Here is a 26,859-nt window from a genome sequence, read left to right as displayed (position 1 = left end):
CTCGGACATCAAAGGCGCATAGATCTCTCAAAGTCAGTTATTCATGACGGTGACGTTAGTGCTTTCGTGATACGCTTCTACCACAGTGGCTCATAAAGAAAGCTCTTCGTTTCAGAAATACTGACTCATTGGCCAGAACGTTTATCATCAGCCGTATTTGCTACTTGGACAGTTCGCTTCCATCATTCACGCCAACAGTTGGCGACTTAGCGGAAGAAAGCCTACCATTCCTCGTATTTACCTATTTCGCCATCGCAAATAACATGCCTCATGGCTGCCTATGGGTTCTGTAAACAGCACTGCTGGCTACTAACGCAGAAGTTCTGAGTTTGATTCTGATGATCAGACCTCTAGCACTATGGGGTCGAAGGGCCTGTAAAGGGTCTACTCAGCTTAGGTGGGTCACATTATGCCCCATTTAGATAAATAAGCAATGCGTTGAAGAGTCGTCATATGCATGTCATTTTTACGTAACTTACGTGTGAGCTGCTCGCTGCAGACGCCAGTTCTAGGAGACGCTCATCATAATGTGTCGTCGGCATACGTCGATAGCCTAGACAACCGTTATAATCGAACGAACGTATGTGAAATATCGTTCGTTACTCTACAAGTGTTTTACAATTGTGCGTGAAGCGTAATGCAATGACCGCTCCACTTGCATCGGAAACGAGGGTCAAACACGGTGCTAATCCCTATGACGAGTTAATGACCTTTGCTCCACCGAGCGAGGTGGCGCAGTGGTTAGCCCACTGGACTCGCATTCGGGAGGACGACGGTTCAATCCCGTCTCCAGCCATCCTGATTTAGGTTTTCCGTGATTTCCCTAAATCGTTTCAGGCAAATGCCGGGATGGTTCCTTTGAAAGGGCACGGCCGATTTCCTTCCCAATCCTTCCGTAACCCGAGCTTGCGCTCCGTCTCTAATGACCTCGTTGTCGACGGGACGTTAAACACTAACCACCACCACCACCACCTTTGCTCCCACTCGTTGTGCAGCCTGAGTGGGGTTCTTGTTACTTTCGCAGCGTCACTAAGTTAAATGTCGGACAAATTTCCCATTTCCGTATCATGCAAATTCGAAAACAATTGAGATTTTTGATCGCACAGAAGAGATAACACGTAATTGACAGTCATCTAGTGTAGATGCGCCACCTCCCTTCCCACTGTGAGTTAAGGTGCCGTTGCGGCATCAGCAACAACATTGGACCACACAGAAGATTGCCAGAACAAATATTGAACGACCAAATAACTCCAACCGAACACAATCTGTTCAAGAGCGCTACTCACGCTGTATCAGTGCAACACTGCTTGCATGAATGCTTTCTTGAGTTCTAGTCCAGGCATACCTTGTCGGGCGGTATTCATGGTAAGCAAAAGCTCAAGATATTAGTGATATAAAAGAGTCTTTCCTGCTACGGTTCTACTGTCAACAAGGACAGGTAGCTGTAATGCCGACCGTTCAACACGAGATCTTGCGATCCACACGTGTTTAATGCTAAGATGGAAACAAGGTATCACAACCCTTCCGATAGGGGGGAGCTATGTGCAGGATCTCAGTCTTATGGATGCATTTGTCTACCAACTGAGTTATCCAAACACATCTCGCGAGCTACATAGGAGCTTAATTTTGTCACTTCTTCGGCAAAGCTTTATTTTGGCAGCATATCACAACTGTTATTAGTACCACATCAGCTTTTGTGTTAACCAAGCAACATTAGCGCTTCGGACAGTATGGTATCGCAGCAACATCTCTCACTCTGGAGTTCATGGTGCAAAGTACAAACTTCGGTGACAAGTTGGGACAGTGTACCGCTCCAGCGTTTGGCCTTGAATCTCTGACTTTCATAGGCAGTGCTGTAGCAAATAAGAGGTACAATACTTTAATCTGTTAATACTGCTCTCTGCTCTCATAGACCTCACCCCTGAGCTGACAGTTTCTTGAGATATAACCCATTTCAACGTCACGTACTTCTTTCCTGATAAAGGCACGCGGTACCTTCTGTTAGTAGTTTAGGGTAGCAGAAGAAACAAAACGAATGTTTCACCATGTTCCCAGAGGCACGTTTGTATCAGGAACGGAAGGCTAATTCTCAAGTTCTCGACAACGATATGTTCTTTAGAAATAAATAGTAGCTGGGGATAAACGGTGAGGGAAGGAAGAAACAGTAGTCTGTCTAAGGAAATATTCCGGCATATGTCCACAATTATCGATGGGAACAATGGAAATCGTAAATCAGAAACGGGGTAGGCACGGTTTTTAATCCCATCTCTCTCCAATATGATTCCGTTTCCCAAGCGTTCATATCTGTCGATACGTGCTGCTACAATTTAGGTGGTGGAAAACTGCACACGAAAGAAAGGAGTTACAGACCGACTCATGACTTTACCTTGTCACTGCTGACCATAAAGTGTAGCTTACACACAAGCCCGGAAATTTCCATGCAAGACGATTTATTTTTATTGAGATCCTGGCATTTTAAGAGGGATCTTATCTTCCATTTGTTTAGGACAAATGGCGCTATTTGCATCATACTTACAGCAGAACAATAGCTTATCTACTACCAAATAACCTCAAACAGGCTGTGCTTATACCTACCTCCAATCAAAACTCTAAAGAGCCCATCTGCATTAAGATTATAAGCAGCGAATATTATTGTCTCATAAAGGAACTAACACTGTTTACATGAATCTGGCGCTATCGTTGCACGTACGAAAAATACCATAAATGAAGAGTCTGCTACTTTATTTTCACTGAACATTTTTTCAACGATAATCAGGTAAAGTTTTATCTCACACAACATATATGTTTTTGTTCGCCGTCACCATGCGAAAGCCGGCCGCGGTGGCCGTGCGGTTCTAGGCGCTCCAGTCCGGAGCCGCGCTGCTGCTACGGTCGCAGGTTCGAATCCTGCCTCGGGCATGGGTGTGTGTGGTGTCCTTAGGTTAGTTAGGTTTAAGTAGTTCTAAGTTCTAGGGGACTGATGACCACAGCAGTTGAGTCCCATAGTGCTCAGAGCCATTTGAACCATTTGAACCATGCGAAAAGACACAAAATTATAGCTGGAACCAGTTACTGCGAGAGCACGCAAGCTTCTAAACACGTAAAATGCTTGCAGCAAATATCCACTACAGCACTCCCACGTGCCACTCGTGAGCTTGCTGTTTAATTGTTCTGATAATTGCGAAACTTTATGCTTTATTGTCAGTCAGTCGTTTTCAGGCAGCTTCCAGCTTTCTCACAGCACTTTTCTCCACATCTTTTCGAAATGTTCTGTTTCTGAAATATTTCCTAAGTCAATTTTCGTATCTAGCACGTTTATTCAGTTGAAGGAAGTTTTGTTCCGCTGTGTGTGTGTGTGTGTGTGTGTGTGTGTGTGTGTGTGTGTGTGTGTGCGTTTTTTTTTCATTTAAGCAGAATTATTAAGCTTCTTCAGCTTCTCCAAACGTTATGCTTTTAAACACGTTTTGCGGTCTTTCTTGCCGCTCCTCAGTTACTCCTGTCTCTTTTTTATTGGTATTTAACTGGCTAAGCAGGTGTGGATATGATGTGATTTATTTTGTATGTGCATTGCGTTCATGGTCCACCATTTTCTTTATTTCTATTGTAACGTGGCATTTGTCCCTGTATCACATCCCGTTGTCGCCAGTATTCCAAAGAACGAAGGTTAGTCAAGAGTTAAATGGTCGTAGACACCGTCTTCAAAAGAGACTTCGAATTATATTATATATTAGTCCATTCAGACGAGGAAGGGAGAACGAATCGATCGGGAACTTTTAGAACAAATGACCCCTACTTCTACCTTGAGCAATTTAGAGAAAAAAGAAAGCACAGAAAATCTAAACCTGTGTCGCTGAACGACGATTGAAATTAGTTTCTCCGTAATAGGGGACCAGTACTTCAAGTATTCAAGCATCACCCACGACATCAGTATTCACCACACATTATTCCACATCGTACTGTCTACAGCTTTCTCTAAGCCAAAACGCACTCCTGTTAGGGAGAAACCGGGTTTAAATCTCTGTCCCGCCATCGTTATTTAAGTTTCCCGTGGGCTCTCTACATTATTTAGGGAGACGTGCATGAAATGTTGGGAGAGAGGCCCAGCTAAATCTCACCTTCTCATTATGTCCGCTCCGGCAGCTGCGCGGTTCCTCGGTTCGACTAGATGGCTTATAGGCGCGACCCGAAAGCCAATTAAAAAAGATCTTTTTTGAGGCCGTAGTGGGGGCGGCAATGAAAATCTCACGTCAACTTTGTAATTCACAGAATATACGTTATTATAACAGACAATATTAAAGCGCCCACCAGTCTTTATGACCTCTCTGAATGGAACGCTTTGCATGTGTGCATGTCCGGGATTCTCCAATATGAAACAAGCGCCGCACATGTGTATGACTTCATTCAGGGAGTCCACTAACGCGCTGGTCGAAATTATTGCGTGTCAGTCAGTGAGTCAGTGAGTCGTGATATTCTGCAACGCATTTAAAGACGATGTTACTGTGTTCAACTAGAAGTTGTATCAAAACTTTTACAATTCATATGTTTAGCGGCATGCCGACAAGTCGAAAACCAAGTGTCAGAGAGAATTTAATCTTTTGTGAAAGGAAACTATGCTGAAGTTCATCAACAAGATCTCTCTTAGTGATCATGTAAATCAAAGAGATTGATAAGCTACCTAATCATATGGATCAAAGGAAGGTAAAAACAAAGTTGACTTCCATCTGCAAAGTAAGTAAAGGTGCAATGACGTTTAATGTGTTTAATATTCGAGTAGCAATAAAAGGTCAGTTTTTTAGGAATCCGTCAAAACAGTTAATACTATTTCTGTGGAGCCTTTTTGCCAGGCTGTCCTTGTCTGTCTATCTGCCCGCCCGAATACTACACAGGGTTGGCATGTTCAAAATAGTGTTAAAGACACTCCTCAGTACACTTTCTAAACGAAACATGGTTTTGTTAGAGTGTTTTAAACAATGATTAAAACAAATCGGAGTACGGGGTAAACCTCACGTGAGGAGGACAGGTAGAGGGTCCAACCACACCTCACGAAATCTCAACAACATGGAATGGAGGTCCAAATTTTAAACATTCACTTAATTAATGGACGTCCATTATGACGAATTTCGGAGTTATTATTTCCTTCCTCCATGCTTCTGAAACTCCGAAGGCGTTCTATCTCCATAATGATTTCGCTATCGACGGGTCGTTAAAATCTTACTGGGGGACTGATGACCTTAGCTGTTTAGTCCCCCTTAAACATCCCAACAACCACCACCATTAAAATCTTATCTATCTTCCATTCAAACCACAAACTGCAGAGGTAAGCGAGTTATTTCTAATTTTTTGATATTTTATTAAGCCTGATGTCACAACTACTCCTTGGATTCTGTATCTTAGACAAAACCAGTCAGAAACTGTAGATTGCCACTTTCCCTGTCGTTTCTTTCAATTCACTTCATTTTCTCACAGATTATAAACTCGACGGGCAGTATGAATCACTCCCCGTAGGTAGTTTGCTTGCAGTCGACAGCACCTGTCTCTTTTGTGGCCCAGCGCACTAGCGACTGATAATAGGCAAAGCGTATCGCTTCAGTAATGATCAATTAATTGTGTTAATTGCTAAAATCGCCATAGAAACGTTAACAGCATCATTACATTATTTTTAATGCAGGGATAGGTACATCGTTATTTACTTGCGATAGTTCAGTTGAGAAGATCGTTACACAATATTCTCGTCCGGGCCGCGTTACGACTTACGTTAAGGTCTTGCCAACGTCGAAATTCGGGACCACCAAGTTTGAGGACGACGAACTTCTCGCAGCAGAAGCAAAAGCATCACGCAACTATCGGAGGTGGATCCTACCCTCCTCTCGCGTTTCATGTTACGCGGAGGGTGAATGTTCTCATATTCCAGTGAAATGTATTACCTTATTGAGAAATATAAATAGTGTTACTTATTTATTTATTTCAACAGAACAATGTTTACACTCGAGGGTCAGCCCAGAGTCAAATGGTTCAAATGGCTCTGAGCACTATGGGACTTAACTTCTAAGGTCATCATTCCCCTAGAACTTAGAACTATTTAAACCTGACTAACCTAAGGATATCACACACATCCATGCCCGAAGCAGGATTCGAACCTGCGACCGGAAGGGGTTGCGCGGCTCCAGACTGTAGCGCCTAGAACGGCACGGCCACCGCGGCCGGCAGCCCAGAATCTACCTGTGCGTGTGTGACAAGGCATTTACACTCGTATATCATACTGGCTTCAACCTACACAATTATCTACAGTCCTAGATACAGGTGTCCGGGCTTAATCTACACAGGCTCAGAAATTAATACTCTATGTTCAGCTGTCACATCCGTACAACGCATGAAACTTGTTAATGCATTGTCTCGTTCGCACTTTTGTAAAGAAATCGCCAGGGAATACTGATATCAAATTTTTATAGGAGACTGAATATTATCAGTTCCATTGATTAACTAATCTCTTATAATTATGCGTAGTATGAGGGTAAAAATGTTATTCAAAGCCTCAAGTTTGCGTCCTTGATTATATTGCTTCTTTTGTGTGTATCAAAGGAGGTGGCGTCTGGACATCCAGATTTAGATTTTCCATAGTTTTCCTCTAAGCAGTTGAACCGAATGGCGACACAGTTTTTTTTGAAAATGCAACGGCTTGTTTCCTACGTCATCATTATCGAATCCGAACATGTGCTCAGCTGGTAATGATAACATCGTCGATGGGACTTTAAACGCTTATCTTTCTTTGTCCCTTCCTTCATCATTTCTCAGAGAAGAATACGCAGTTTACTACGAGATACTATTGAAACCATCGACTGATTTGACTTGTTAATCCCGCTTTTCACATTTAAGACTCCAATCATCACATAGCCAGTCGTATAAGAATACATATTCACGCCCTCGGGCCTCGCTTTCAACTTTTTAAAGCCACAGTCTCATGCAGCGAATAACTTTAGGGCATGGAATCAGAAGTCACAAACGACATTCATAATATTCTGGAAATCACTCAAAGGTGTACTAGGGACTTTCCATAATTAGTTATACAGACAGGATCAAAAGGAAATTACTGAACAGTAGTAGATGAAACGGTCTGTGGCTCAAGTTAACAATCTAGGGGACAAATTCAGTCAGTTTTTTGAAAGAAATAAAAGCAAACATAGCCTTTTTCCCCAAACTGTCAATTTCTCTGTAAACATGTACATCAAATAAGTGATTAAGATTTTTTATACTCGAAGATGTTATCCTTCCCAAATTTAATAGAGGATGTTGAAACAGTATGAAAAAAAGTGTAGAAGTAAACTTGTATAAGCGGAGTGAATAGTTTAAATCGGGTAGAACAAGTATCACCGATGTTCATCGCACCGGACCACCGGTTGAAACCTGCACCGACATATTAAAAAAAGAGCACAAATGACATTATTCGCGAATACAGACGTGTAAAAATCGTAACAAATGCTGATCTGCGTACTGTTATGTTTTTGACAAGCTTAATCATCGTAAAACATGCTAGAGATAAGATCTAAGAGAGCTGATGCAAGTCCATACAAACATCCGTGTTCGTATTTCTTCTCAGTCCAAGCAAGCGTTTTAACAGAAGGTAATTCTTTTCTACTTGACCAAAAGAAAGGATCGATTGATGGACGCATCCTGTGGCATCAAGGAACTGTCAATTTGGTAATGGAAGGAGGTATTTTCAAAAAATGGTTCCAAGCACTATGGGACTTAACATCTGAGGTCATCAGCCCCCCAGACTTAGAACTACTTAAGCCTAACTTACCTAAAGACATCACACACATCCATTCCCCAGGCAGGATTCGAACCTGCGACCGTAGCAGCAGCGCGGTTCCGGACTGGAGCGCCTAGAACCGCTCGGCCACAGCGGCCGGCAGGTATTTTCATTCCGCTGTGAAAATATCGCTCCAGATATGCGACGCTTAAAATAATTTTTCGCTTTAGAGCACTATGACATTAAAAAGAATACATCTAGAGACAGATGGTGTCAACATGGTCCAGCGTGTAGTAAGGCACTCTGATAACGATCAGTCTCTTTTATTACACAGTCATATCGTTTGAAATCATAGAAAACAGCCGAAATGTTTCAGCCATTAAAATGTAAAAGCTGCTTTTAGAAATATTATCGTAATTTCAAAATGTAACTGCGGTCTTTCCACAGTATGCCATCCTTCAAACAAATAAAAGATGAACATATTCTTAGTCGAGAAGTGTCCAAGCACACAACTCGTCGGTAACGAACCCCGCGTCATTGGCCTCATTCCTACACCTAGCAACGGAATAGCTGTCAATCGTAAACATCGTTACCGACAGCACAGGCTGTCCAATCGATCACCGGACACCTGTCGGGTGACGGCGCCAACGACTCTCGCTGGCGGGTGTCATTCCCTTTAAGCTGCTTACGATGGGTTCCTACGATGAATAGCAGCGCTTATCGGACTTCATGAATCACTGAACATTAGAAGCGCGATCTATCTTCCAGGGAGATTATTATAAAACGAGTCTAACGCCGAGATTACTTAACACATTGCAGGTGAAAATGAAGTGAGTTTGCCGGCCGAAGTGGCCGTGCGGTTAAAGGCGCTGCAGTCTGGAACTGCAAGACCGCTACGGTCGCAGGTTCGAATCCTGCCTCGGGCATGGATGTTTGTGATGTCCTTGGGTTAGTTAGGTTTAACTAGTTCTAAGTTGTAGGGGACTAATGACCTCAGCAGTTGAGTCCCATAGTGCTCAGAGCCATTTGAACCATTTTTTGAAGCGAGTTTCTCCACTCAAGGATAGTCTTTGCCTGGTTAGCTGGATATGGTTTAACAGGTGTTTAGTGCTTCCATTCATGTGTTTGCTTATAATGGAGATAGCCGTAACACGAACGTCTACTCTCAAAATGTGGAAACTCATTGATCATGCCTGTCAGGATATGTGCAGTTGATAAAGACAAACCTAACCGCCTCTTTTACGAAAGTACATTTATCCCTAGTGCTTATGGTTCATCCCACACAGTCTCGTACACAAAGGCTCTCGTAGCGTACTAATTCTTTTCTTCTAGCTTTAGAAGCAGTTCCTTCTTTTTGCGATGTTACTCTCTTTTGGTTTAAAAATGGTTCAAATGGCTCCGAGCACTATGGGACTTAACATCTGAGGTCATCAGTCCGCTAGACTTAAAACTACTTAAATCTAACTAACCTAAGGACTTCACACACATCCATGCCCGAGGCAGGATTCGAACCTGCGACCGTAGCAGCAGCGCGGTTCCGAACTGAAGCGCCTAGAAACGCTCGTCCAATACGGCCGGCTCCTCTTTTGGTATTCACATCCGAAATCTGAAGCATTGCTGATATTTAGATTACTAGAGCAAGAAGATAATTTATCAACTTGACACGGAGAAAGTGATGATAACATCGAAATTCAATTTTTACTGCTTTGGTACGTGTTATAGCATAAATCGTGAATCCACTTGATCTGTATAACACTTTTTCCTTCTTCTTTTTTCAAGTGTTATCCATTTGCCCATTGCATCCTCTTGTTCAGTGCATGTATTGTCTGAGGTAATTTCTGTTTGATATCTTCACCTCACTTGATGTAGCTATTTATTTATTCCCTATTGGCCAATAATTTATTATTATTTTGAGCATTCTATTTTCATTCATTCTTGTTTCGATGTTCTCATTTTATTTCTATGTTGCTTGATCTGTTCATTTATGCCTTTAAGCCATTACGAGTTTTGTTGTATGTATTTCGTTAAGAGCCGACCGATGTGGCCGAGCGGTTCTAGGGGCTTCAATCTGGAACCGCGCGACCGTTACGGTCGCAGGTTCGATTCCTGCCTTGGGCATGGATGTGTGTGTTGTCCTTAGGTTAGTTAGGTTTAGGTAGTTCTAGGGGACTGATGACCTCAGATATTAAGTCCCATAGTGCTCAGAGCCATTTGAACCATGTTTTCGTTAAGCTGAATAAACTTAATGATGTGCCGTCTCAAAATTCACTGTCTTACATGCTTTATAGCCAAGATACATTCTTCCAGACTTGACGAAGGTTTATAAAGAGCGTACTCCCTCATTTCCAATAGTTACCAAATAGCGAATGAATTCAAAAAGACATAATTCTCTTGAATTACGTCCCGAAACTGTACACACTTATGAAATCATCAATAGATACACTGTGTGATCAAAAGTATCCGGACACCCGCAAAAACATACGTTTTTCATATGAGGTGCATTGTACTGCCACCTACTGCCAGGTACTCCATATCAGCGACCTCAGTAGTCATTAGACATCGTGAGAGAGCAGAATGGGGCGCTCCGCGGAACTCACGGATTGGGTGTCACTTGTGTCATACGTCTGTACGCGAGATTTCCACACTCCTAAACATCCCTAGGTCCACTGTTTCCGATATGATAGTGAAGTGGAAATGGTGAAGGGACACATACAGCACAAAAGCGTATAGGCCGACCTCGTCTGTTGACTGACAGAAACCGTCGACAGTTGAAGAGGGTCGTAATGTGCAATAGGCAGACATCTATCCAGACCATCACACAGGAATTCCAAACTGCATCAGGATCCACTGCAAGTACAATGGGGGACAGTTAGGCGGAAGGTGAGAAAACTTGGATTTCATGGTCGAGCGGCTGCTCATAAGCCACACATCACCCCGGTAAATGCCAATCGGCGCCTCGCTTGGTGTAAGGAGCGTAAACATTGTACGATTGAGCAGTGGAAAAACGTTGTGTGGAGTGACGAATCACGGTACACAATGTGATGATCAGACGGCAGGGTGTGGGAATGGCGAATGGCCTGTGAACGCCATCTGCCAGCGTGTGTAGTGCCAACAGTAAAATTCGGAGGCAGTGGTGCTATGGTGTGTTCGTGTTTTTCATGGAGGGGGCTTTCACCCCTTGTTATTTTACGTGGCACTATCACAGAACACGCCTGCATTGAGGTTTTAAGCACCTACTTGCTTCCCACTGTTGAAGAGCAGTTCGGGGATGGCGATTGCATCTTTCGACACGATCGAGCACCTGTTCATAACACACGGTCCGTAGCGGAGTGGTTACAAGACAATAACATCCCTGTAATCGACTGGCCTGCACAGAGTTCTGACCTGAATTCTATAGGACATCTTTGGAATGTTTTAGAACTCCGACTTCGTGCCTAAGTGTAGCACTCCGTGAAGAATGGGCTGCCATTCCCCAAGAAACCTTCCAGCATCTGATTCAACGTACGCTCGCGAGAGTGGAAGATGTCATCAAGGCTAAGGGCGGGCCAACACCTTATGGAGTCCCTGGATTATCGATGGACGGCGCCACGAACTTGTAATTCTTTTTCAGCCAGGTGTCCGGATACTTTTCATCACATATTGTAGCACAATATGATGTAGATGGCTGGCGAACAAGTATGTATGAAATAACTGAAGCCATATTTGTATCGAAAAAGAGTTCTATCTGAATCATTAACTGCGAGAAACCTAACGTGAAAACTGGATGTTTCACTTGCTGAATGCTGACCAAAATCATACCCGAAAACAAATTTCTCAATGATATTTGTTTCGGTTTGAAAAGAATCCAACAGATTTTGGGCGCCGATTTAATACAGTGGATGACTGATCTTCGAGGCTCAATTCAAAGCGCGAATTCATCATTCAGGACAATGAGATTCCAGATCGAAGACTTGTTTAGAGACGCTCCTGACAATGGTGGGATACCAACCTGACGGTCGCCTGCCATACCACGCGACAGCCATGAGTGATGGTCTGGGGTGAAACTTCTTTTCGTAGCAGGACCCCTTTGGTTGTTGTTCGCGGGCGGCACCCTTACATCACAGCGGTAAGTCGACAATATCGTACCCCCCCCCCCTTTGGTGCCCTTCATAACAAGCCATCCTAGGCTCATAATTCAGCAAGATTGATACCGGTATTACCTCGGCGTATCATAAATCGCCCAAAGGACTAAGTGGAAGGACTGGACCTTAGAGCAGGGGAGAAATCACCTTTCGTTGTTCACAATATTCGTTGAAGTCAATTAACAGAAATAATAATTATCATAAACTTCAAGTGGGAGAACATTTGTACATGAAGCCCATCAGTTGGCTTTAAATACCAAAGAAAGTATAACAACTTTCCAAATGAGAAAGACAAATCTTTTTTATAAAAAATAGAATACACTGAACGCCCAAAGAGCTACCGTAAGTTCATTTACAGACAGTTTTAAAACCTTACTGAAATATATTCATTTTAAAAAAAAGGGTAAACTTACACATGAACTATAAATAACTACATTTTGAATTAACAAATCAGTGAAGAAATAACATTTATAATAGTAAATTCCCAGTAAGAGAACATTTCATTTATACGTGAAGCCTGCCAGCTGGTCTTAATTACCAATGAATGTGTAACAACTTTGCAAATGAGAAAGGTAATACCTTTTTAATAAAAAAATAGAATGCACTGCACGCCCAAAGCGCTATCGTTAAGCTCACTTACAGACAGTTTTAAACCCTTGTCCAAATATATTCGTTTCGAAGAAACAGTAACCTTACATACGGACTCCCAACGAGGCAGGCAATAATATATATCAGACACTTCTTACAAATAGTTCCCAGCTCGCGGCATCGGCCAAGTGCTGACATGAACGTCCTGCGGAGTAGCCAATACGGGCCACACCTCTTTCTGTCGCTCGGGCCCGATTCATCGGGCCAACCGAGGGCGCAAAGTACAGTGTAGGTGCTTTGGGTGCACCTGGACCTTAACGGAATTCCGTCAGATGCAAGAACAAGTGAGAACCTGAAGGTGTAGCCCAGACCCACCACATAGGCACAGATGTAGAACAAATTGTCAACAATTATAGTCCAACAAATCGCGTGTGCTGACGCAGCAATACGCTACAACCAAACGTCTCAAACAGTGCTATGTTAATAAAACCAAAATCAAGCATTTAAAACAACTTTAAATAAAAAGGCATGGTAGCAGTATCGCAAGAGTTAAAACAAACTGTGACTGCTAAATTTAGCTTAGAGGTCACAATTAAACAAGAAGCAGGGTTGAAATATTTTAAGTAACCGAAAGAGCTCACTTCCACACGTGATGCCCCCAAAAAACACCAAATGATATTTTATCCTTACGATAATTTTATCCTTACGATAATCAAGCCTCCGCACAAGTGTCTCAGGGAGTTAGCGTACTGTGGTACATCATATAGTTCCAGATCCACAATATAGTCTGGAACAAACTGTACCCTCAGTTTTAAAACATTATACACAATAAGCCCCAGGGCTTGGATGGTAGGGCAGAATGCCGACGCTGCTAGACACCAAGCAACAACAGTTCGATCTGAATGGTGCAACAAATTGCGTAGCGTCCGACCACAACATGGATTACTAACAGATTTTCATAATTGAGCACTCGCTAATAGCTTCAAATGGCTCTAAGCACTAAGGGACTTAACATCTGAGGTCATCAGTCCCCTAGACTTAGAACTACTTAAACCTAACTAACCTAAGGACATCACACATATCCATGCCCGAAGCAGGATTCGAGCCTGCGACCGTAGAAGCCGCGTGGTTCCGGACTGAGGCGCCCTGAACCGCTCGGCCACAGCGGCCGGCCGCCAATAATTTGGTTCAGGTGAGGTACACGTGTAATACGGAAGGCAGAAAGTGCATGGCCAGTGAAAGACATAACTAGACTGACGTCACCTTAGCAGGTCACCGAAATAATCGTCCAACAGCATCAGAGAAGCAGGTCACCAGTACAGTCTCCCAGTAACACGTAATCGGTGAACGGTCACCAACTGCTTGGCTGCGCAGACCACCTCAGGACACAGCCGTTACAACTTTCACCTGTACGATCCTTTTCAAAACACCTCTTCGCCGACCGGGTTACCTCCTCTCCTCGGGCAATCGCACCATCTTCCACTCACCTCCAAAAAACCTCTTGCGCTCGCCCGTCGATCCGCTCACCGCCGCGCCACCTCGTGACCGACTCACAAGCGCCGAAAAGTTAGCATCTCTGAACGAATATCGGTAGCTGCAAAGCTGGCATGGCTCAAAGATAACGCCCGCCCGCATACGGCGAGTTTCTGCAGCTTGTCACCGGGCTTGCCAAACCCCAACTTGGCCAGCAAAGTCGCCGGATCTCTCCCCAATTGAGTACTTTTGGAGTATTAGGGGCGGGGCCTTCCTACCAGCTCGGGATTTTGACGATCAAACGCGCAATTTGGGCAGAATTTGGCACGATGCCCCTTAGGAGCGCATCGAGCAACTCTGTCAGTCAACGTCACGCCATATAACTGCTTGCATTAGGGCAAGAGGTGGACCAACGCAATACTGACTTGCTCAACTTGTGAAGGTGTTTTTCTTAAATAAATCAACCAGTTTTTCTGAAATTGTTTTTCCTCTGTGTGTATGTGTGGTTCAAAATGGTTCAAATGGCTCTAAGCACTATGGGACTCAACATCTGAGTTCATCAGTCCCCTAGCTGCTTAAACCTAACTAACCTAAGGACACCACACATATTCATGCTCGAGGCAGGATTCGAACCTGCGACCGTAGCAGCAGCGCGTTTCCAGACTTAAGAACCTAGAACTGCTCGGCCCCAGCGGCCTGATATATATATATATATATATATATATATATATATATATATATATATATATATATATATATATATGTGTGTGTGTGTGTGTGTGTGTGTGTGTGTGTGTGTGTGTGTGTGTGTGTGTGTGTGTGTGCTCCTTCGTCTCCTATGGGAGCACCAGCATTGTAGGCAATTAAGAGTAAGAGCACTAGACCTATCTCTGAGTCATTCGCCACTTAACTAGACCTGCGAACAAGCTCTATGATTCGTAGGACTGGTATATCTCGGGTCTGGTTTGATGGATGATGGTTAAGTGGGAGTTGGTCGAGGCTCCGGTGGAAAGGATGGATATGGCCAATGGGTACGTGAGAGATGAGAAATCGGTGTCATGGAGTAGCAGAGTACCAGCATAGGATATAAAAAGATAGGAAATTAGGTACTGGGATATTGTTGACCGGTTGACTTGCTGTGTTCGAACGTGATTTAAGAAGAGAATAAGGCATGGTAGCTGGATTAGTTGGTATAGGATGGGAGCGGAGAAAGGCAGGCAGAGGCAGAAGGCGAATAGGAGAAGATCAAGGCAACGAAACGAGATAAAACGATGTATGACAAATATTACGAGAAGCTGCAAGTCTGGCGACAGTGCCAGACGGACGAGAATTCCACCTTCACAGCTGTGCAAGAATTCACCAACCACCAATATCCTGATTTACTTGTAAAATGTGGAGATTACAGAGAATACATTATCTTCGCCTGTCGATAGATGTTATGTCTGCATCAGATCTTTTTTGTTGCCCGGACTGCCGCTGAGTTTCCGTAACTCGCAACAGTTCGAGTGGGACTGGAATTTGCAAACAAAGCGTACTCGGGCGTGTGGTGCGAGAAGACAGCGCAGCGTCTCTTTGTGTCAGCTGCAGCTAACACAGCACAATGTAGACAGGCTACCAGCAATCCGATAGCCCGACCCCTGTGCCTTGTTTCTGCAAGGTAATACGGTAATACGAGGCGACAACATAGATTTGCAACAGAAAGCTACAGGTGGTTTCTATCGGGCAACGAGTTTCTCGAGTTGTTACCCAGAACCCTAATTATTAAGAAGGGCCTTATAAACGAAATCATCACTAGAAAACCCAATTCATTCTTTTGCGTATGAGTCACAAGCTGGCCAATCTAATATGTTGTAGACATTGGTTATCTTCTTTAATTTAGAATAAGAATCAGAGGATGTGAAGCATTCTACATTTTTGTATAACTCGAACGAATTAGAAAAACTTTCATCAATGCTGCCCGATGTTTGAGTCACTCGTCACTTCATTGGACCCACAGACAAGCCCTATGATTGGTAGGACCGGTATATCTCAAGACTGGTTTCATGGATAGTTCTTCAGCGTCAACAAATTAAGAAAACTTTTTTTTGAGTTTTTGAGTCTGAATACTGGAGAGCGTTCCAGGATTATCTTCTCGCTAGGTTTCTTGGTATGTATCCTTTGTTTTCTTTATTTAGGAGGGGGGGGGGGCAGTCAGTGCGGTGGGGCTGGCAGCAGTTTTATTGCTGCTCTTCAGCCCACTGATATTAAAGAATACACAAATATTTTAATACAGTCAAAACAATTAAAACAGTGTGATCAAAATACAATAAAATTAATTTTTTCTTGCTGTGCTATGAATGCATACACTCCACGACAGGAGAAGTGATGCACCCAGAAGAGGATGAGGAAGCGAAATCAAACTTCACATGTTGAGAAGTTATGTGAAGTTACTTAACTGATTAAAATATCGAGTCAAATTTACAAAGAACTTGGCAGTATTAGCCTATTTATCAGTATGACGGTACGCCCTCTATGGCACGGATGCATGCACTGATTCGGTTGGGAACGTTGTCATAAAGCCATTGTATCCTGTCCTGAGGCAAGCTGACCCACAACTGTTGTAACTAGCTCTTGGAATTGTGGGTATTGGAACTGGGGTGAAGTTGACGTCCGAGTTGGTCCCACACATGTTCTATCAGCGGCAGGTATGGGGATCTTGTTAGCCACGGGAGTACCTCAACCTCAAGCAGACAGTTCATAGGTACATGTGCCATGTGTGAACGAGCACTGTTATGTTGGAAATTGGCACAATGTCACTGTCGCATGAGAAGTAATACGTGAGGAAGTAGGATGTCAGTGACGTTCCGCTTTGCTGACAGAGATCCCTCGATCACCACCAGCCGTGGGCTCCCCGCACCCTGACACCAGCATGAAGCCTAACACCGTTGTTCCTCTCCAGAATATTGGAAGAATGGGATCTCTTCCCAGAGCGCAGTTCTACTCGCCGATAATGGTCACCTGGAGTAGTGCAGAGCCGTGATTCATCGCTGAACACAGTGCGACGCCACCCATCAGCAATCCACGCTTCCCGGTCGCGACACCGCTCCAAACGCAGCCGGTTATGTTGTGGCATGAACGGCAGCCTGCGTGTCGGGCGGTAATTCCCTAGTCCAGCTGCTGCTGGTCTTCAACGAATGATGCGGGGTGGTACAGAATGTTGCAGGGAATCCATTACATGTTTTCAGATGGCAGGTACAGTTGTGAAGGGATTACCATGGGCTTGGTGCACAATTTGGTGGTCCTCCTTTGTGATCAGACACGGTCAACCAGAACTTTGTCGATGAGTCCTCACGTTCTCAAGCAGTCCAACATCGGGAAACTGTCACACCCGAATGCTCCACTGACCTGGATATTGCACGATTCGACTAGCCGGCACAGAGGGGACATACAATGAGGCCTCTTTCAAATTCTGTGAGGTGCTGATAAAGCTGTCTCAAACAAATACGCGACATCTCTGTATCCTTCACAATGATCACCCAACATCTGATGCTGTTTGCGCCTCTTATATACCTTTCCAGTCCTGGTAACAACACTGAACACGAACAAAAGTAATGATCTCTCGTGGCCGTTCTCCCTGTCACAGAGAATTGCAACTCTAATAATTTACATACCACCGATGGTGTGTATGTGTACGAAGTTACATTTACACCCGACCATGACTTATTCAAACTGCGTGCCTATGGAGTATCGCCATAGTTGTGCGATTAGATTCGTTATTTTCTGTCAGAAAGGTCATAGTTCATAGCAACAGCCGAAAATTCATCGAACAAAACAAAAGTAATATCTGGCGTTCCCCAAGGAAGTCCTACAGGCCCTTTGCTGTTCCTGGTATACATTAACGACATAGGAGAAAGTCTAGATTGTTCGCGGGTGATGGTGTCATTTACCGCTTAAGTCATCAGATGAGCAAAACTAATGACAAAACGATTTAAACAAGATATATATATATATATATATATATATATATATATATATATATATATATATATAGTGCGAAAAGTAACAATTGGCTCTAATGAATGAAAATTGTGAATTCGTCCACATGAGTACCAAAAGGAATCCCCTAAATTTCAGTTACAGGATAAAACACACAAAACTAAATGCTGTAAATCCAACTAAATACTTAGGGATGATAATTACGAACAACTTAAACTGGTACAATCACATAGATACCGTTATGGGGAAAGCAAACCAAAGACTGCGATGTATTGGCAGAACACTTAGAAAATGCAATAGGTCTACTGAAGACACTCTTTACACTACGCTTGTCCACTCTCTTCAGGAGTATTCTTCTACGGTGTGGGATCCGCATTAGATGATACTGAAGGCGGACATCGAAAAAGTTCAAAGAAGGGTAGCTGATTTTGCATTATCATCACGAAGTATGGGAGAGAGCGCCACGGAAATGACGTGAATTGGGATGGCACTTATTAAAACAAAGGCGTTTTTCGTTGCAGCAGGCTCTCCTCCTGACATTTCAATCGTCAACTTTCTCCTCCAATCGAGAAAATATTCTGCTGTCACCCATCTACATAGGGAGAAATGTTTATCATGATAAAACACGAGAAATCAGACTCGCACAGAAAGATTTAAATGCTCGTTTTTTACGCGCGTCGTTGGAGAGTGGAATCGTCGAGGTTGTTTGATGAACGCTCTGCCAGGCACTTAATTGTGGATTGCAGAGTAATCATGTAGATGTAGATGCTTCACTTTTTTGTCAGGAAGTGTAGACGGCGATTATGTGGTTGGTGCTACGAGGTGGATATGTTGCAGATCACCTGAGATATGCTTCCAGTAGTTCTGTGATGGTAGGGAAAGGGGGTGGTGTGATCGCCATGTCCCAGTTTGGTACCTTTACAGTATGTAATCATCAGTGAGGGTCTTCATCTCGATACACCGTACCTGAATAAAGAAGTGGACTCTCATCCTAGAACTGAGGTCATCATGGAGTCTATAGCAGTGATGGCGCTTAACGCTGAAACAACCGGTTTTCCGTTAAATCTTTTTTGACTCCAGTTGATTGTTAAAACCTTTCAAAGTAACCGGTGTCTGAAATTACTGACTTTCGCTTTTTTATTGCTGTTATTTCCAGTAATGACGTAGACTTCGAACAAAGACTGAAAGATTCTGATGGTGATCTAGATCGACATGGGGTTGAGGCTGTAGCAGAAATCTGTCTCAGTGTCTCCAGCAAAGATAGTGAAGATGGAGATGTACGCAGCGATTGCCGGAGAGAAAATTCACCGGATGATGACTGTCATGCATACCAAAAGCTACCACAAAATTAAAGGTTCAATCATTATCCTAAATTTACAGCACGTCTATAAGGGCGGCGACTACGCAGGGGTGTATCAGGAGAACCAAAACTGGCAATCTACTGATCGGAGCGTGAAATGCTAGATCTCTCAATCGCGCAGGTAGGTTAGAAAATTAAAAAAATTATAGGTAAATGAGTCAAATCTACATTCCCTTCCAGAGAACGTAGTAGACATTTTCAGCTTGTATGATGTCTTAAGTCTGACGTGCCTCCTCCCGTTTTAAATCTTTTAAAGCAAATGGAGCACTGTATCTCGTTTCTACCACACTTAGTAAAATATTTCCAAACTATGTATGAACCCACACATGTACCGTCTAATAGGCCACGCCTCATGGCAACAGCTGCTTATTGTCTCCGCAGTGCTGTACCGATTCTTACATCATATATTTGTTTCTCGTTTCTAACTGCTGGCGTTGTTATTAAAATAGCACTGATCGCTTTCCAATTTTTTATAATAATGCAATATTTAATTCAATGGAAATTTCACGAATAAACATTACACCTTTTCTAAAAAACAAGTGTTTTATTTAAAAACCAAAAATTTTAGCACAGCTGTTACAGAAAATTGATACGTCGGTTCTACATCTGTATGGCTACTCAGCAAATCACATTTAAGTGCCTCGCAGAGGGTTCATCGAACCACCTTCTGCGGCTGGTGCCGGCGGAGGTTCGAGTCCTCCCTCGGGCATGGGTGTGTGTGTTTGTCCTTAGGATAATTTAGGTTAAGTAGTGTGTAAGCTTAGGGACTGATGACCTTAGCAGTTAAGTCCCATAAGATTTCACACACATCTGAACATTTCAACCACTTTCATAATAATTCTCTGTTATTGCACTCTAGAACAACGCGCGGAAAATATGAAGACCTCTATCTTTCCATGCGAGCTCCTATTTCCCTTATTTTTTATGATAATTGTTTCTCCCTATGTAGGTCGGAATCAACAAAATATTTTCGCATTCGGTGGAGGAAGTCGGTGATTGAAATTTCGTGAGAAATATTGCATCATGACCGTGACTCTCTCCCCAATTTCTCGATAACACAATACGTGGTGCCCTTCTCTGAACTTTGTCGATGTATTCCGTTAGCCCTATCTGGTAACGATCCCACACCGCGCAGCAGTACTCCAAAACAGGACGGACAAGCGTAGTGTAGGCAATTTCTTTAATAGATCTGTTCATCTTGTAAGTGCTCTGCCAATAATGCAGTCCTTGGTTCGCCCTTCCCACAACATTTTCTGTGCGTTCCTACCAATTTAAGTTGTCCGTAATTGTAATTCCTAGGTGTTTAGTTGAAATTACGACCTTTAGAGTTGATTGATTTACCGTGTAACCGTAGTTCAACGGATTCGTTTTAGCACTCATGTGGATGACCTCACACTTTTCATTATCTAGGGTCAATTGCCAATTTTCGCACCACACAGATATCTTATCTAAATCGTTTTGCAATTGGTTTTGATCATCTGATGCCTTTACAAGACGATAAACGACAGCATCATCTGCAAATAACCTAACACGACTGCTTAAATTGGCTCCTAACTCGTTTGTATGGACAAGGAACAGCCTATAACACTACCTTGGGGAACGCCAGAAATCACTTCTGTTTTACTCGATGACTTTCCGTCAATTACTGTGAACTGTGACCTCACTCACAGGAAATCACGAGTCCAGTCACATAACTGAGACGATATACTATAAGCACGCAATATGATTACAAGCTGCTTGTGAGGTACGCCGTCAAAAGCCTGCTGGAACTCAAGAAATACAGAATAAGTTTGAAGTCTTTTCTCGATAGCATTCAACCCTTATTTTGAGTAAAGAGCTAGTTGTGTTTCACAAGATCGATGTTTTCTAAATTCGCGTTGACTGTGTCTCAATAGACCGTTCTCTGCGAGGTAATTCACAATGTTCGAACACAATATATGTTCCAAAATCCTGATAAATACCGACGTTAATGATATGGGCCCGTAATTTAGTGGATTACTCCTATTGCCTTTCTTGAATATCGGTGTGACCTGTGCAATTTTCCAGTCTTTGGGTGCGGATCTTTCGTCGCGCGAGCGGTTGTGTATGATTGTTAGGTATGGAGTAATTGCATCACCATACTCTGAAAGGAGTCTAGTTGGTATAGAATCTGGGCCGGAAGACTTTCTCTTATTGAGTGATCTGAGGTGCTTCACTACTCCGAGGATATCTACTTCTAACAACAGAAATTCCCCTTCGCCCCCCCCTTCCCACCCCCTTTTCAGATTTGCGGTAAAATGACCCAGTGGATAGCCCGTCAGAAGCTGAACGCAGATCAAGCATGAAAACAAGAAGGTGTGTACTGAAATCTAAAAAAAGAAGCAAAATAGAAACAGTAAACGGTCCAGTCTCAAGATGTGCCGCATCGAGCGACTCTCCAGACTCACGGCGCCGTGGTTGTGTGGTCGCGGTGTTGGAGTGCGAAGTGGGAGACCCGGGTTCAAATCTCCCTCGTGTCTCATTTCTTTTTCACAAATTTATGAACTGTCTGTCCGGTCGTTGATGTGTCGAACCTCCCTCTGTAGTCTTGGCAGTTGTCATACTATACACTGGTTACAGAATATGAGTCATGTGGAAAGATATATTACTGTTGCAAATAAATGTGATGAACAGTGAGAGCAGGCGAGATGCCGCACAGACCTCTCACAAAAATGAAAACAGCAAATAAACAGGTGTGAACTATGTCACAACGAAAGAATTCAAAAGCCAAAACTTTGAAAACGTAGCGCAAGGAGCATAACGTGTGGTACCTGTGTAGAACAAATACGGGGAACGTACATCTGGAGATCTCTTCGTTAGACGTCGTTGTTGCGAACGAACGTTACACGACGATACAGACACAAATCTGAATACAGCGAACAGGCATATAAGTGACAGGGCGGACATTTCATTATTTTGTGAAGAAAAGGTGGGGCACGAGGGAGATTGGAACCCCGATCTCCTGCTTCGCAGTCCAACACCGTGACTACCTTTTTTTTTAATTGATAGACCTCATTTTGCTCATTATTGTTCTTTGCATTTGTTCGGGACGTCCCATGACACCCGTTCAAGTTCATCATTTGTCCATTCACTCAGTTTTTATTTTATTTTTATTACAGATGGCAGCTAACCCTCTGCCCGAAAACGTCGAACTACCGGCTCACGATGCAACAGTCATTCAAGGTCGCTCGATGTTGCACATGGTCATCTTGGACCTTCGCTGTTTCTATTTTGCTTCTTTTTTCCACAGCTGAGGACACCTTGTACCTGTTTGATGCTTGATCTGTATTCATTTTTTGATTGGATATCCACTGGGCAATCTTACCATTAAATTTGAGGGGGTGTGATTGAGAGTGTCCCTTGTAAGTTATTCATGTTGGCAGCAGCTCTTGATTCGAATTCTGGAACATTTACTTTGTCTCCTTTGGTGAAGGAGTTTCGAAACGTTATGTTTACTAATTCTGCTTTAGAAAAAAAATGGTTCAAATGGCTCTGAGCACTATGGGACTTAACATCTATGGTCATCAGTCCCCTAGAACTTAGAACTACTTAAACCTAACTAACCTAAGGACAGCACACAACACCCAGCCATCACGAGGCAGAGAAAATCCCTGACCCCGCCGGGAATCGAACCCGGGAACCCGGGCTCTGCTTTAGATTTTTCTTACCTGGTTATAAGCAAAAAATGCAAAAAGGTGTTGTAGATGGGACAAAGAAACATCAAAAAACCGGTTATTTACGAGGGTTGCCCAGAAAGTAATGCACCACCTTTTTTTCCTCCAACAATTCTTTATTGAACATAATCAGAGTTACACACACGAAAGAATGGTGTTTCATCTACACACCCCATTTTTGCACGTAATCTCCATCCCGTTCTATGGCCTTCCTCCAGAGAAACAAAGGAGTGTATGCCCTGTCACTACCAATCCATGTCCTGGTGGCGAAGCCAGTGCTTCACTGTGTGAATCACGTCCTCATCGTCCTCAAAATGTCTTCCATGAATGGCATCCTTTAATGGCCCAAACAAGTGGAAATCAGAGGGGGTTAGGTCAGGGCTGTAGGGTGGATGGGGTAAAACTGTCCAATCCTGTTTTGCAGTGTGTTAAACAGCCCTCAGACTTGTGTAGGGCCGTGCGTTATCGTGTTGCAGCAAAATATCTCCTGGGTTGCTGTGGCGCCGAAGTCGCCAGAAGCGCGTCTTGAGTTTTGTTAATGTGTTGACAAATGCTTCTGAATTAATGGTACCGCCTCTTGGCATCACATCAATGAGAATCATACCTTCACAGTCCCAGAATCCGGTGATCATAACCTTACCGGCGGAAGCAATTGCTTTGATGGTTCAAATGGCTCTGAGCACTATGGGACTCAACTGCTGTGGTCATAAGTCCCCTAGAACTTAGAACTACTTAAACCTAACTAACCTAAGGACAGCACACAACACCCAGCCACCACGAGGCAGAGAAAATCCCTGACCCCGCCGGGAATCGAACCCGGGAACCCGGGCGTGGGAAGCGAGAACGCTACCGCACGACCACGAGATGCGGGCGCAGTTGCTTTGAATTTTTTCTTCTGTGGATAGCGGGAATGCCGTCATTCCATCGACTGTCGCTTTGTTTCGGGCTCAAAATGTGGACCCAGGTATCATCAACTATCACAATTCGGGACCAGAAGGCTTCAAAACATTGCAACAAATCGAGACAAATATTTTTTCTGTGCGATTTGTGATCCACCGTTAGACACCGCGGGAGCCGCCTTGCACACACTTTTGAATATCCAAGAGTGCGAGTAATTGCATCCACTCTCCCTATGCTGATTGGCAGGTTCAGCACGAACTGCCGAGTCGTAATGCGTCTGTCCTCACGAATGACATCAGCTCGCTGCAGTATGTCAGCTCGACAGCCGTGGATGGTCTCCCCGATCGCTGCAAGTAGTGGCTCTCCGATGAACCACCTTCTGATGACCTCACCCTCCGTTCCCAGCGACTAACTGTACTTCATACTTATATGAATATGGTGTCTGTTCTTTCGGACATGTCCGACAGAACAGACATCATATCCATATAAGCATATAGTTCTGGCAATATCGGCCATGACCTTCATCTTCTGTGCGGATGCACACATACACTCCTGGAAATTGAAATAAGAACACCGTGAATTCATTGTCCCAGGAAGGGGACTCTTTATTGACACATTCCTGGGGTCAGATACATCACATGATCACACTGACAGAACCACAGGCACATAGACACAGGCAACAGAGCATGCACAATGTCGGCACTAGTACAGTGTATATCCACCATTCGCAGCAATGCAGGCTGCTATTCTCCCATGGAGACGATCGTAGAGATGCTGGATGTAGTCCTGTGGAACGGCTTGCCATGCCATTTCCACCTGGCGCCTCAGTTGGACCAGCGTTCGTGCTGGACGTGCAGACCGCGTGAGACGACGCTTCATCCAGTCCCAAACATGCTCAATGGGGGACAGATCCGGAGATCTTGCTGGCCAGGGTAGTTGACTTACATATTCTAGAGCACGTGGGGTGGCACGGGATACATGCGGACGTGCATTGTCCTGTTGGAACAGCAAGTTCCCTTGCCGGTCTAGGAATGGTAGAACGATGGGTTCGATGACGGTTTGGATGTACCGTGCACTATTCAGTGTCCCCTCGACGATCACCAGTGGTGTACGGCCAGTGTAGGAGATCGCTCCCCACACCATGATGCCGGGTGTTGGCCCTGTGTGCCTCGGTCGTATGCAGTCCTGATTGTGGCGCTCACCTGCACGGCGCCAAACACGCATACGACCATCATTGGCACCAAGGCAGAAGCGACTCTCATCGCTGAAGACGACACGTCTCCATTCGTCCCTCCATTCACGCCTGTCGCGACACCACTGGAGGCGGGCTGCACGATGTTGGGGCGTGAGCGGAAGACGGCCTAACGGTGTGCGGTACCGTAGCCCAGCTTCATGGAGACGGTTGCGAATGGTCCTCGCCGATACCCCAGGAGCAACAGTGTCCCTAATTTGCTGGGAAGTGGCGGTGCGGTCCCCTACGGCACTGCGTAGGATCCTACGGTCTTGGCGTGCATCCGTGCGTCGCTGCGGTCCGGTCCCAGGTCGACGGGCACGTGCACCTTCCGCCGACCACTGGCGACAACATCGATGTACTGTGGAACCTCACGCCCCCGTCTTGAGCAATTCGGCGGTACGTCCACCCGGCCTCCCGCATGCCCACTATACGCCCTCGCTCAAAGTCCGTCAACTGCACATACGGTTCACGTCCACGCTGTCGCGGCATGCTACCAGTGTTAAAGACTGCGATGGAGCTCCGTATGCCACGGCAAACTGGCTGACACTGACGGTGGCGGTGCACAAATGCTGCGCAGCTAGCGCCATTCGACGGCCAACACCGCGGTTCCTGGTGTGTCCGCTGTGCCGTGCGTGTGATCATTGCTTGTACAGCCCTCTCGCAGTGTCCGGAGCAAGTATGGTGGGTCTGACACACCGGTGTCAGTGTGTTCTTTTTTCCATTTCCAGGAGTGTATTATCCGAACTCTTACGGGACTTGGCCCGCATCTCGTGGTCGTGCGGTAGCGTTCTCGCTTCCCACGCCCGGGTTCCCGGGTTCGATTCCCGGCGGGGTCAGGGATTTTCTCTGCCTCGTGATGGCTGGGTGTTGTGTGCTGTCCTTAGGTTAGTTAGGTTTAAGTAGTTCTAAGTTCTAGGGGACTGATGACCATAGCTGTTAAGTCCCATAGTGCTCAGAGCCAGCCAGCTTACGGGACTTGGTAAGAATGTCTTCCACGAGTAATGAGTATGTTGGGTAGGAACACTACGAATGTAGTGTGTGGACATACTGGGTGATCAAAAAGGCAGTATACATTTGAAAACTTAATAAACCACGGAATATTGTAGATAGAGAGGTAAAAATTGACACACATGCTTGGAATGACATGGGGTTTTATTAGAACCAAAAAAAAAATTGCTAGACGCGTGAAAGATCTCTTGTGCGCGTCGTTTGGTCATGATCGTGTGCTCAGCCGCCACTTTCGTCATGCTTGGCCTCCCAGGTCCCCAGACCTCATTCGGTGCGATTATTGGCTTTGGGGTTACTTGAAGTCGCAAGTGTATCGTGATCGACCGATATCTCTAGGGATGCTGACAGACAACATCCGACGCCAATGCCTCACCATAACTCCGGACATGCTTTACAGTGCTGTTCACAACATTATTCCTATTGTTGAGGAATGATGGTGGACATATTGAGCATTTCCTGTAAAGAACATCATCTTTGTTTTGTCTTACTTTGTTATGCTAATTATTGCTATTCTGATCAGATGAAGCGCCATCTGTCGGACATTTTGTGAACTTTTGTATTTTTTTGGTTCTAATAAAACCCCATGTCATTCCAAGCATGTGTGTCAATTTTTTACCTCTCTATCTACATTATACCGCGATTTATTCAGTTTTCAAATTTATACTGACTATTTGATCACGCGGTATAAGGCGAGAATGTGCGTCTCGCGGGAGGCGTGTGCGAGATAGTCCCTGCAGTCGCACTATCCTCTGTGCCCTCGG

General features: G+C 44.4%; 1 protein-coding gene across 2 annotated transcripts in view; it reads left to right on the top strand.

Annotated features, from left to right (window-relative positions):
• Positions 1–26,859, top strand: part of LOC126480859 (uncharacterized) — a 294,153-nt gene that overhangs the window by 227,429 nt on the left and 39,865 nt on the right. The window lies entirely within an intron of this gene.

This window comes from Schistocerca serialis, chromosome 5, assembly GCF_023864345.2.
Source record: "Schistocerca serialis cubense isolate TAMUIC-IGC-003099 chromosome 5, iqSchSeri2.2, whole genome shotgun sequence".
Classification (NCBI taxonomy): Eukaryota; Metazoa; Arthropoda; class Insecta; order Orthoptera; family Acrididae; genus Schistocerca; species Schistocerca serialis.
Note: the sequence above shows the minus strand (reverse complement) of the source record. Positions and strands in the feature narration are given on the sequence as shown.